The 8,484-nt window shown below is 37.3% G+C and overlaps 1 protein-coding gene across 1 annotated transcript in view; it reads left to right on the forward strand.

The window, feature by feature from the left end:
• Positions 1-4,732, forward strand: part of LOC126267665 (inositol 1,4,5-triphosphate receptor associated 2-like) — a 165,703-nt gene extending 160,971 nt beyond the window's left edge. Inside the window, exon 12 of the mRNA XM_049972966.1 lies at positions 4,538-4,732. The gene's annotated coding sequence lies outside the window, so the exon portion shown is untranslated. The remainder of the gene's footprint in view (positions 1-4,537) is intronic.
• The last annotated feature ends 3,752 nt before the right edge of the window (positions 4,733-8,484 follow it).

Genomic DNA, 8,484 nt, shown 5'->3' on the forward strand with positions numbered 1-8,484 from the left:
TAACGTTCAATCTTTCAGAATCCATTTAAGATTATGTACCGAAAAATATGTTTTAGTGAACACATGTGTGTAATTTCGCCACCGTGCACCTGAATATGAAGGCACAGGAAATGGGAATGTCTCACATGTATTAAATAAAGTTTAAATATGACTGGAGGCAAATTTCTAATTCTGAATTTCTTCTTACTGCTGACGATACATTTATTGAGTGACTTAAAGTTTTCTCGATGCATCAGCTGTTTGTGCTGCTCTCGCATATCCAGTCGGGTAGAGTAAAAATGATCTTTTGACAAAACACCATGCCATCATCTTCAAGTGCTAATTGTGGTGGAACGTCTTTGCTACATCGCACCTTCTTTATACTCTTTGTCCCACTACCCTGTCACACGCCACGCCGTGCAGGAAGCGCTTGCCGAATGCTGGACTCGATCCAGTGCTTCTGCCTCTCATGTTGGGTGTGGAAGTGGCTCAGGGCCGATGTTGTGACTTAGAGACTGCATCTGCTGTCGCTACTCTTGAGACCATTGTCAACTCGTATTTCAGCAGCTCATGACTGACTAAAATCTGACGCCATAATAAGTTTTTTTTAGGTAGTATATTTTTTGAACAAAAGAAGTCTGAATTATTATTCAGCATAGTGTATTATCTGTACAGTTTTACCACAGCTTTAGTCATTGGTTGAAACATCATTTTATTTAGTGTTAGTTACACTAGTCCCTTGCTAGATCATCGAAAACTTGAGTTTTCCCCTAGTATACTGAACTCCTTACCCTCTCCCTTAAAACCCACATCCTTTCGTCTTTCCCTCTCCTTCCCTCTTTCCTGAAGAAGCAACCATCGGTTGTGAAAGCTAGTAATTCTGTGTGTGTGTGTGTGTGTGTGTGTGTGTGTGTGTGTGTGTGTGTGTGTGTGATCCATTGCTTCCTTCTTAAGGCTGCTGTATGTTGTTCCGTCTATCACGTCATCCAGTATCTGGAATCTCTTCCTCGCTTCCTTTTCCCTTCTACATAACCTTCTAAAACTGTTTTCATCAGTCCGTCAGTCTTTCTTAATATATGCCCAATCCAGTTTCTTTTTCTTCTCTTTATTAAATCTAGTAACTGTCTTTTCTCTCCCACTCTTCTCAGTACCTCTTCATTTTTTACTCTGTCCATACAACTTATTCTTTCCATCTTCTGCCATGTCCAGATCTCAGAAGTATCCAGCCTTTCTCTGTCTTTTTTCCTCATAGTCCATGTTTCAGTGCCATATGGAAGAACACTCCATACAAAACATTTTATGAGTCTCTTTCTGAGTTCTCTGTCCAGACTGCTGCAGAAGATTCTCATTTTCTTATAAAACGCCTCTTTTGCCATTGCTATCCTTGTTTTAATTTCTGTGGTGCACTTCCAGTCGGTGTCTATCCTGCTTCCAAGATACTTAAAATTTTGCACCTGTTCTGTTTCCCCATTCAGCATAATTTTTATTTCCTTATTTCCTCCTAGTGCCAATACTTTTGTTTTATTTGTGTTAATTTTGATTCCATATTTTTCCATTAGTTGCAATTGTGTCCACCAAATCCCATAATTCTTTTCCCCCTGTGGCTGGAAGCACCATGTCATCAGCAAATCTCAAATACCCTACTCTTCTTCCTCCAATTTCTACTCCTTTGTCATCTAATCAGCATTAGTCAATCATATTTTCTGAGTAGAGGTTGAAAAGAGTAGATGATAAACAGCATCCTTGTCTTACTCCTTGTCCTAGTCTGATCCAGTTTGTACTTTTTCCTCTCACTTTAACTGAAACTTTTTGATTAAAATATAATGAGTTTATAAGACTTCTGGTTTTCTAGTCCACTCTCTTTTCTCTCATTATAGTCGCCAGGTTGTCCCAAACCACATTGTCAAATGCCTTTCCTAGATCATTGAAGCACATATATAGGTCTCTTCCTTTTTCAATAAACCTTTCTCCCAAGATTCGTAGGAGCCCTATTGCACCTCTGGTGCCCGTATTCCGTCTAAAGCCAACCTGCTCCCCCCCAAGATTCTCCTCCATTACTTTTTCAAGTCTTTTATTAACTATTCTTAACATCACTTTGGCTGCATGTGAAATGAGGCAGATTGTCCTGTGCTCACTGCATTTCTTGGTTCCTTGTTTTTTCGGTATTGGAATCATTACTGTTGTCAGAAAGTCCTCAGGCCATTCATCACTGTCATATATTTTATTACATAACCTCAATATTTCTCTTATTCCATCGTGGTTCAAGCATTTTAGTATTCCTCCCGGTATTGTATCTGTACCTGCGGCTTTGCCATTTTTCATTGCAGCTATGGCAGACTTTACTTCTTTGATTATGATGGTCGGTCCTTTCTCGTCATCACTTTCACTGTTGTGTGATTCAAGTTCCAGAGTTTCTGGTTTGCTATTTGTGTCATATAGCTCTTTTATATATTCTTCCGATCTCTGGAGGACATTGTCACGATCTTTGTACACTACCTCTTTGTCTTTACTTAAAATTTCCATAGTAGCGCTTCCTGCTCTGTTTTGTTCCCATGTTATAGTCTTTGTTGTATAGTAAGTCATATATTCCCGTCCTATCCAGTTCTTCAGTTTCATCTCATTCCTCTTTTAGCCATTTTTTCCTATCCTGCTCTGTTTCTCTTTGCAGTTCATTATTTAACCTTTGGTATATGTTTCTTGCATCTTCAGTGTTCTTGTTTTTCCATTTTCTTCTCTCCTCCATCTTGGAAATAATTTCTTGTGTGACCCATGTTTTTTTTTTCCTTTTCCCTTTTACACAGCCTATATTTTGCTGTCCTGCTTTAATGATTCCTTCTTTCAGCATATTCCAGTACTCGTTGGCATTATCAGGTGCTTCTTTGTCTCATAATGTGTTTAGAAAGTCCCGAGACAACATTTCTGTAATTTGTTCTTTGTTGGATCTTATCTTCTTTAAATCCCACTTCTTCACAATGGTCATCTTCTTCAGTTTTTTCATTCTTATTTCTATTTCTGCCATCAGTAAGTTGTGGTCACTATTAACATCTGCACCTGGTAATATGTGCACCTTCTTGATTCCATTCCTGTACCTTTCTTCTACCAGTATAAAATCGATTTGGTTTCTGTATTTATCCCCTAGTGATTTCCAAGTGTAGAGCCTCCTCTTGTGGTACTTGAACCATGTCTTTGCCTCTATCAGCTGCCTTTCCTTGCAGAAGTCAATTAACCATTCACCTCTGTAATTTATCTTCCCAAGACCATGACTGCCTACTCTTTCCCTTCTCCCACAATGGCATTCCAGTCTCCCATTACTATTTTGCAGCATTTTTTCGTCCATCATTCTCTCTATTACATTGTATGTTTCCTCTACAATTTGGTCATCATGTTCTGAGTTTGACATATACACCTGGACAATCAGTAAATCTTTTTGTGCTCCTTTCAGCCTTACACCAATAACCCTATCATTTGCATAGTCTACATATTCCACACATTTAGCCAATTCCTTTGTTATAATCATTCCTACTCCATTAATTCCTTTTACTTCTCCTCCTGAGTAGCAGAGAACATATTCATCTGACTGCAACTCTCCATGTCCATTCCATCTTATCTCAGCAACTCCTACAAGGTCCATATGATTCTTTTCCATCTCTCTTTTAAGGTTTTCTAGTTTTCCTGCTTGTAGCAGAGTTCTGATATTCCAGGTACCAAATCTTGATTTGATGTTTTGCCTCCTTTCAAGTTGTCTCCCCCTCCCCCCCCCCCCCCAGAGATCCAAATGGGGGACTATTTTACCTCCGGACACTGATTTAACATGAGAGGAAGCCATTTTTTGTGCATAAAATGGACACTGCATTATGCAGGGAAGACAATCTGTGGTGGTATTCCGTTGCCTTCCGCAGTTCTGGAGGCCGCCCCTAACATGTGATATAGACGCCTTTTACAGCCCCCCACTCCAGGTCAGACGCTCCATGAGAAGTATAGGTTGGAAAATGAAAGACCCCTAGCCCTTAAAACCTAACAGCATCAGGGTCGGAAAAGAACAAGAGCTGGCCGAGGGTGGCCAGATAGGAAAGATAAAAGTGAGGAACCTGGCATAAGTAAGTGGAAGCAATGCCAGGACTCAGCTCGGGGCCCTGTGGTCGCCAGCCACGTATCACTAGGTGTGACTCCCTGAGGGAATGTATATATACACTCCGGTAGGTGTACAAAATAAAAATGCGCATAATCGAATGCAACAGTGTCAAAATTTGAAAGCCATTGAAGTAGAACATTCGGAAATTTTATGTTGTTATGTGTATAGCTTTCAGTCTTGTGACTTGGAACTTGTTTTGCAAAGTATTATTGTGTTGTATTATTAAATTTTTTTCTGAAGCACCTTCTTCATTAACATTTCTAGTTTTATATGTCTCTTCCTAATGCACTGACAATGCAGTGGTAATTTGTAGTGCAAGACAACTTTAAAATTTCATCTTTGGACAGACCTTTTTCTCACAACCTTTTACACCACATGTTTTCTGAAGTGTACAGCGTTATTGAGTTGACATTTTCTTTTCCACAGACATGATGCATCAATGCTGGAACCTACCTTTGGTCATCGTGTTACCATTAGAAAGAGAACAACAATGTCTGTGGAACACAAATAACCAGTCTGCAGAACCTTGGCATATTTTGTGTGTGTAAATATTATATGTATCAAAATAACTGTGTTTAATTGTTTCTTCAAAGTGATATTAAAGGAAATTTTACCTTACAATTACTCTAGTGTTCCTTCAAATGTGAGTGTGAAGTTCTGTCAGAAACTTGTGATACATGAAGCTTCCCATGCATGTAGTGTTAATACTTATAAGCAAACTGTCAGCTGTTGTTAAGCTATTCCCTAGAAACAAATTTGTAACCAGTACCTCTCCTTTTACATTTTCAGCAGTATCATCCTTGTCACTGTGTAGTTAATGGTGAAATTACTCATACTGTTTCAGTACTAATGTTGAAATATTGATGTTGTAATTCTGATGTTACTGAAAACATCTCAAACCAGTTTAAGGTACCAGTTGGATTAATATCAGCACTCAGCAACAACCCGCATGCACTCTAAAGCTACATATACTTTGGTCAAGAGACGCTCAGCTGTTTCGAGAATGGAGCTGTCCAATAGAGCCAGATGCTTGGATGCTGTTCACAATGGAAGATTTTCTGGCACTAGTTGTCCTGTTGATGTGTAACTACACGTTATTTTTTTCAATTGGCAGTGTGATAGAGTATAATGTAAATGTTAACATCAATCAGTTTTATGTAAAATCGACATTTTATTGAAATTTCGTATGAAGCTAAAAAAGCCAAATTCCAATTTCCACTTTTGCATCACAAGAAACATGACCCTAAATGCTGTAGTACAGTATAAGTAAAAAATATATAGGAATTTGTTTCAGGATAATTTGTATGGAGTGATAAAACACATCAAGCAATGTTCTAACTGGTGAAGTAACTTCCACAAATTCAAAAATTGAGCAATATTTCTGTATTCATTCCATATCAATTGCTACAAAGTATCCTTCATTCACCTAGTCTTTTGTTTAAAAAGTCCTAGGCATCTACTAATTGTAATGCATGTGAATTGAACCAAAAATTACCTCGTTTCACAATGTAGGAGCCTACCCAGAAGCTGTTCACATTCTTATATATTTTTTCTTGATATAGCAGTTTGTTTGGGAAAATGATAAAACTGATCAATTGTTTGTTACTTAAATATACTGCTGGACAGAAACTCCAAAACTTCCATAATTATTAACTGTACATTAACAACAATTTTGAAGACATTTGTTTCGCAACAAATATATTACTGAAAAATTAAAATAGATAAGAAAACTTTCACAATTACTTTAATAAAAAGTGTATTTTTCTTTAGTACTAATAATCACAAAAAGAATGGTAATGCTGTCATATTGTAATCAATAATAATTTTCATTATTTAATATTTTATTTTTTTGTATCTGTAAGTGTGCTGACAACATTTAATATTCAAAGGTTAATATTATTTCAAATGAATTTCCTACAAAAGAATTTAAAAAAGTTGCAACACAAGGGAAAAACATCAGATCATATTCCGACACTTCATAAGTTTTCTATCACAATACAAACAGTAACTGTTGTTTCTTTTCCTCCTCTCTTGATATTACAATGTCCCTATTGACTTCTCAAGGGGCATAATGTGATTAGTTTAGTTTCTTGTTATCCAGTGGCAAAAACAGATGTCTCCCATATGTGACTTAAGACTGTCATATTCCTATTAAAGCCATTTATATTTTTCCTAATTTTACCCCAAACCTCGATGTGTAAGTATCTTTTTCATGGAATGTAGTAATTTTGATTATCACCACACCAATGTTAATTACAATGGTGATACTCTGGCAATTACATCTTTTCAATACAAAATCTGCAGGCATAGGTACTTCTGCATATATATTAAACCGAACCAAAATCTAACAAAGAAATAGTAAAGAAAATCATGTGAGTATATTTAAAGGGTGAAGAATTCGTATTTCTCTTTCTTGATTGTTATTTTATTCCCCTTACTCCATATAGCATGGGAAAGTGGTAGGGTGTCAGCGGTACAACATTCTATTCTCCAGCCAACAAGAGATTTTGAAAGCACAACAAAGATGAAAACAAATATCATTAAAATATGAAAAGTTTACAAATGGTTTTAAAAAGTGTAAAAAGGATGAAAGTTGTTGGTGTTTGTATGAAAACAGTAATACCATTGTGTTTCTTTGTTGATGAAATTTAAATTGTAAGGACTAAAGGATAAAAACATAGAGATGACAGTAGGTGTTAGATTGGCTAGTGGAGTGTGGAAGCAGTTGTATGGAAGAAGCTGTACTGAGGCAGTCAGCCTTTTGTCAGATGAGTGCGTCCTAATTGGGATTGTAGTGCAGTGAATGTTATTGTGAGTTTTATTGTGAGATAGTCAGTGCTGAGCAGTTTAGTGGCAGAGCTGCATGTTACTGTGAGTTGGTGAGAGCAGGCAGTGCTGATCCAGAAGAGACCACTTTGAAGTTATTTGTATCAGACCAGCTGTGGTCTGATGATTATGTTGCCTCTCTGTTGAAGAGAAGGATTGCATGATACTGGTATTGGTGCTGAGAATGGCTGCAATGCTGGTTCTGAGAGAGCAAGCCATGTTTGTTAAAGTGACTTTGACAAGCACATGTTGCTCCTCTATGTGGATTCTGTTCGTTCATCTGAAGTAAGGTGTTACTGCTTCCCTTTTCTTACAGCTTGGCATGTATCTAGTGGCAGTGTAGCTGATTAGCTTTTTTGATGAACAATGTAACAGAGTGATTATTAGGCTGAGCTCAATATATAGAATTGGTTATGTACACAGGAAATGTGTAACCTGTGACTGGGAGTTAGTAAAACATTGTTTTCATACACCAAGAAATTGGAAATTTTTATTTATTTTCTTAATATTGCCAATTCAGGAGTAGAGCCAAATGTAATTGTATTAAATGTAATGTAAGGTACATGTTGTATGAATTTATGTCAGGGTTTCTTGTAATAATTATTCTAATAAACAAAAAAATTACTTTAATTTCCCAATTTCTTTACCTTGGTCATGTTAATGGTTCCAATTGAGGCTTTTCTTCAGTACTAATCAATAGGTATCTTACAGTTACTTTAGTGTGCATTATTAATTTTTGCTGCCTGAGTATGATGTCTATGAGGAGTCACAGCTGTATGTTATGGTGAATTTTATAAGAATAATGTAAGCCACATCACCTAATGACTGAGCTGTATCTTCTGAGTTCCCAACTTATTCTTTCCAGGTGGTGTGGAGTTGTCAGTCCACATATGAATAAATGTATAAGTGATTTTATTCTCATGTAAAGGGATAGGAATTGACTGTCAGTAGCTTATAGAGGTCATTTATTGATCAAGCCACAGTAGAACATCTTTAAAATACCAACAGATGGTACCATTGCATAATACGTGCATTGGTGCCTCTCAAACTGTGCTTGGATGTAGTCAGATGCTCCTCATTGATACAGACATTTCCTCTTAACAGCTGTCATACACAGGACTTGTAGGTGTATTGGATACTATAGGAGTACGAAATCCAAGATTGGCCGATTAGTAGTTTTAGTAGTTTCTGTCTACTACGGGCTCTAATGATGTGTACGAGTCGTCTGGGTAGATAAGCTCGCACACATTTTAGGTGCTCTGAGGTGGACAGAGGAACTATAACAGTGAAAACGAATAGTTACACACAAATATACACTTTATTGTGCTGTAATACTTAACTAAAGTTGTACAGCAAATCAGTGGATGTACTTGCAAACAGATACAACTGAGCAGTGGCCTGTCACTGTGTGCATTACTGAATACAGTGTTAAGAAGGCTATGTCCATCCTGGGTACCACACTGTCAATCACTGTAGTAAACACCTGTCCCTATGTGTAGGCCACGGGTGACTCCACTTTTAGACTGTGTCTCACAGGCTGATCTCCA

This window comes from Schistocerca gregaria, chromosome 4, assembly GCF_023897955.1.
Source record: "Schistocerca gregaria isolate iqSchGreg1 chromosome 4, iqSchGreg1.2, whole genome shotgun sequence".
NCBI lineage: Eukaryota > Metazoa > Arthropoda > Insecta > Orthoptera > Acrididae > Schistocerca > Schistocerca gregaria.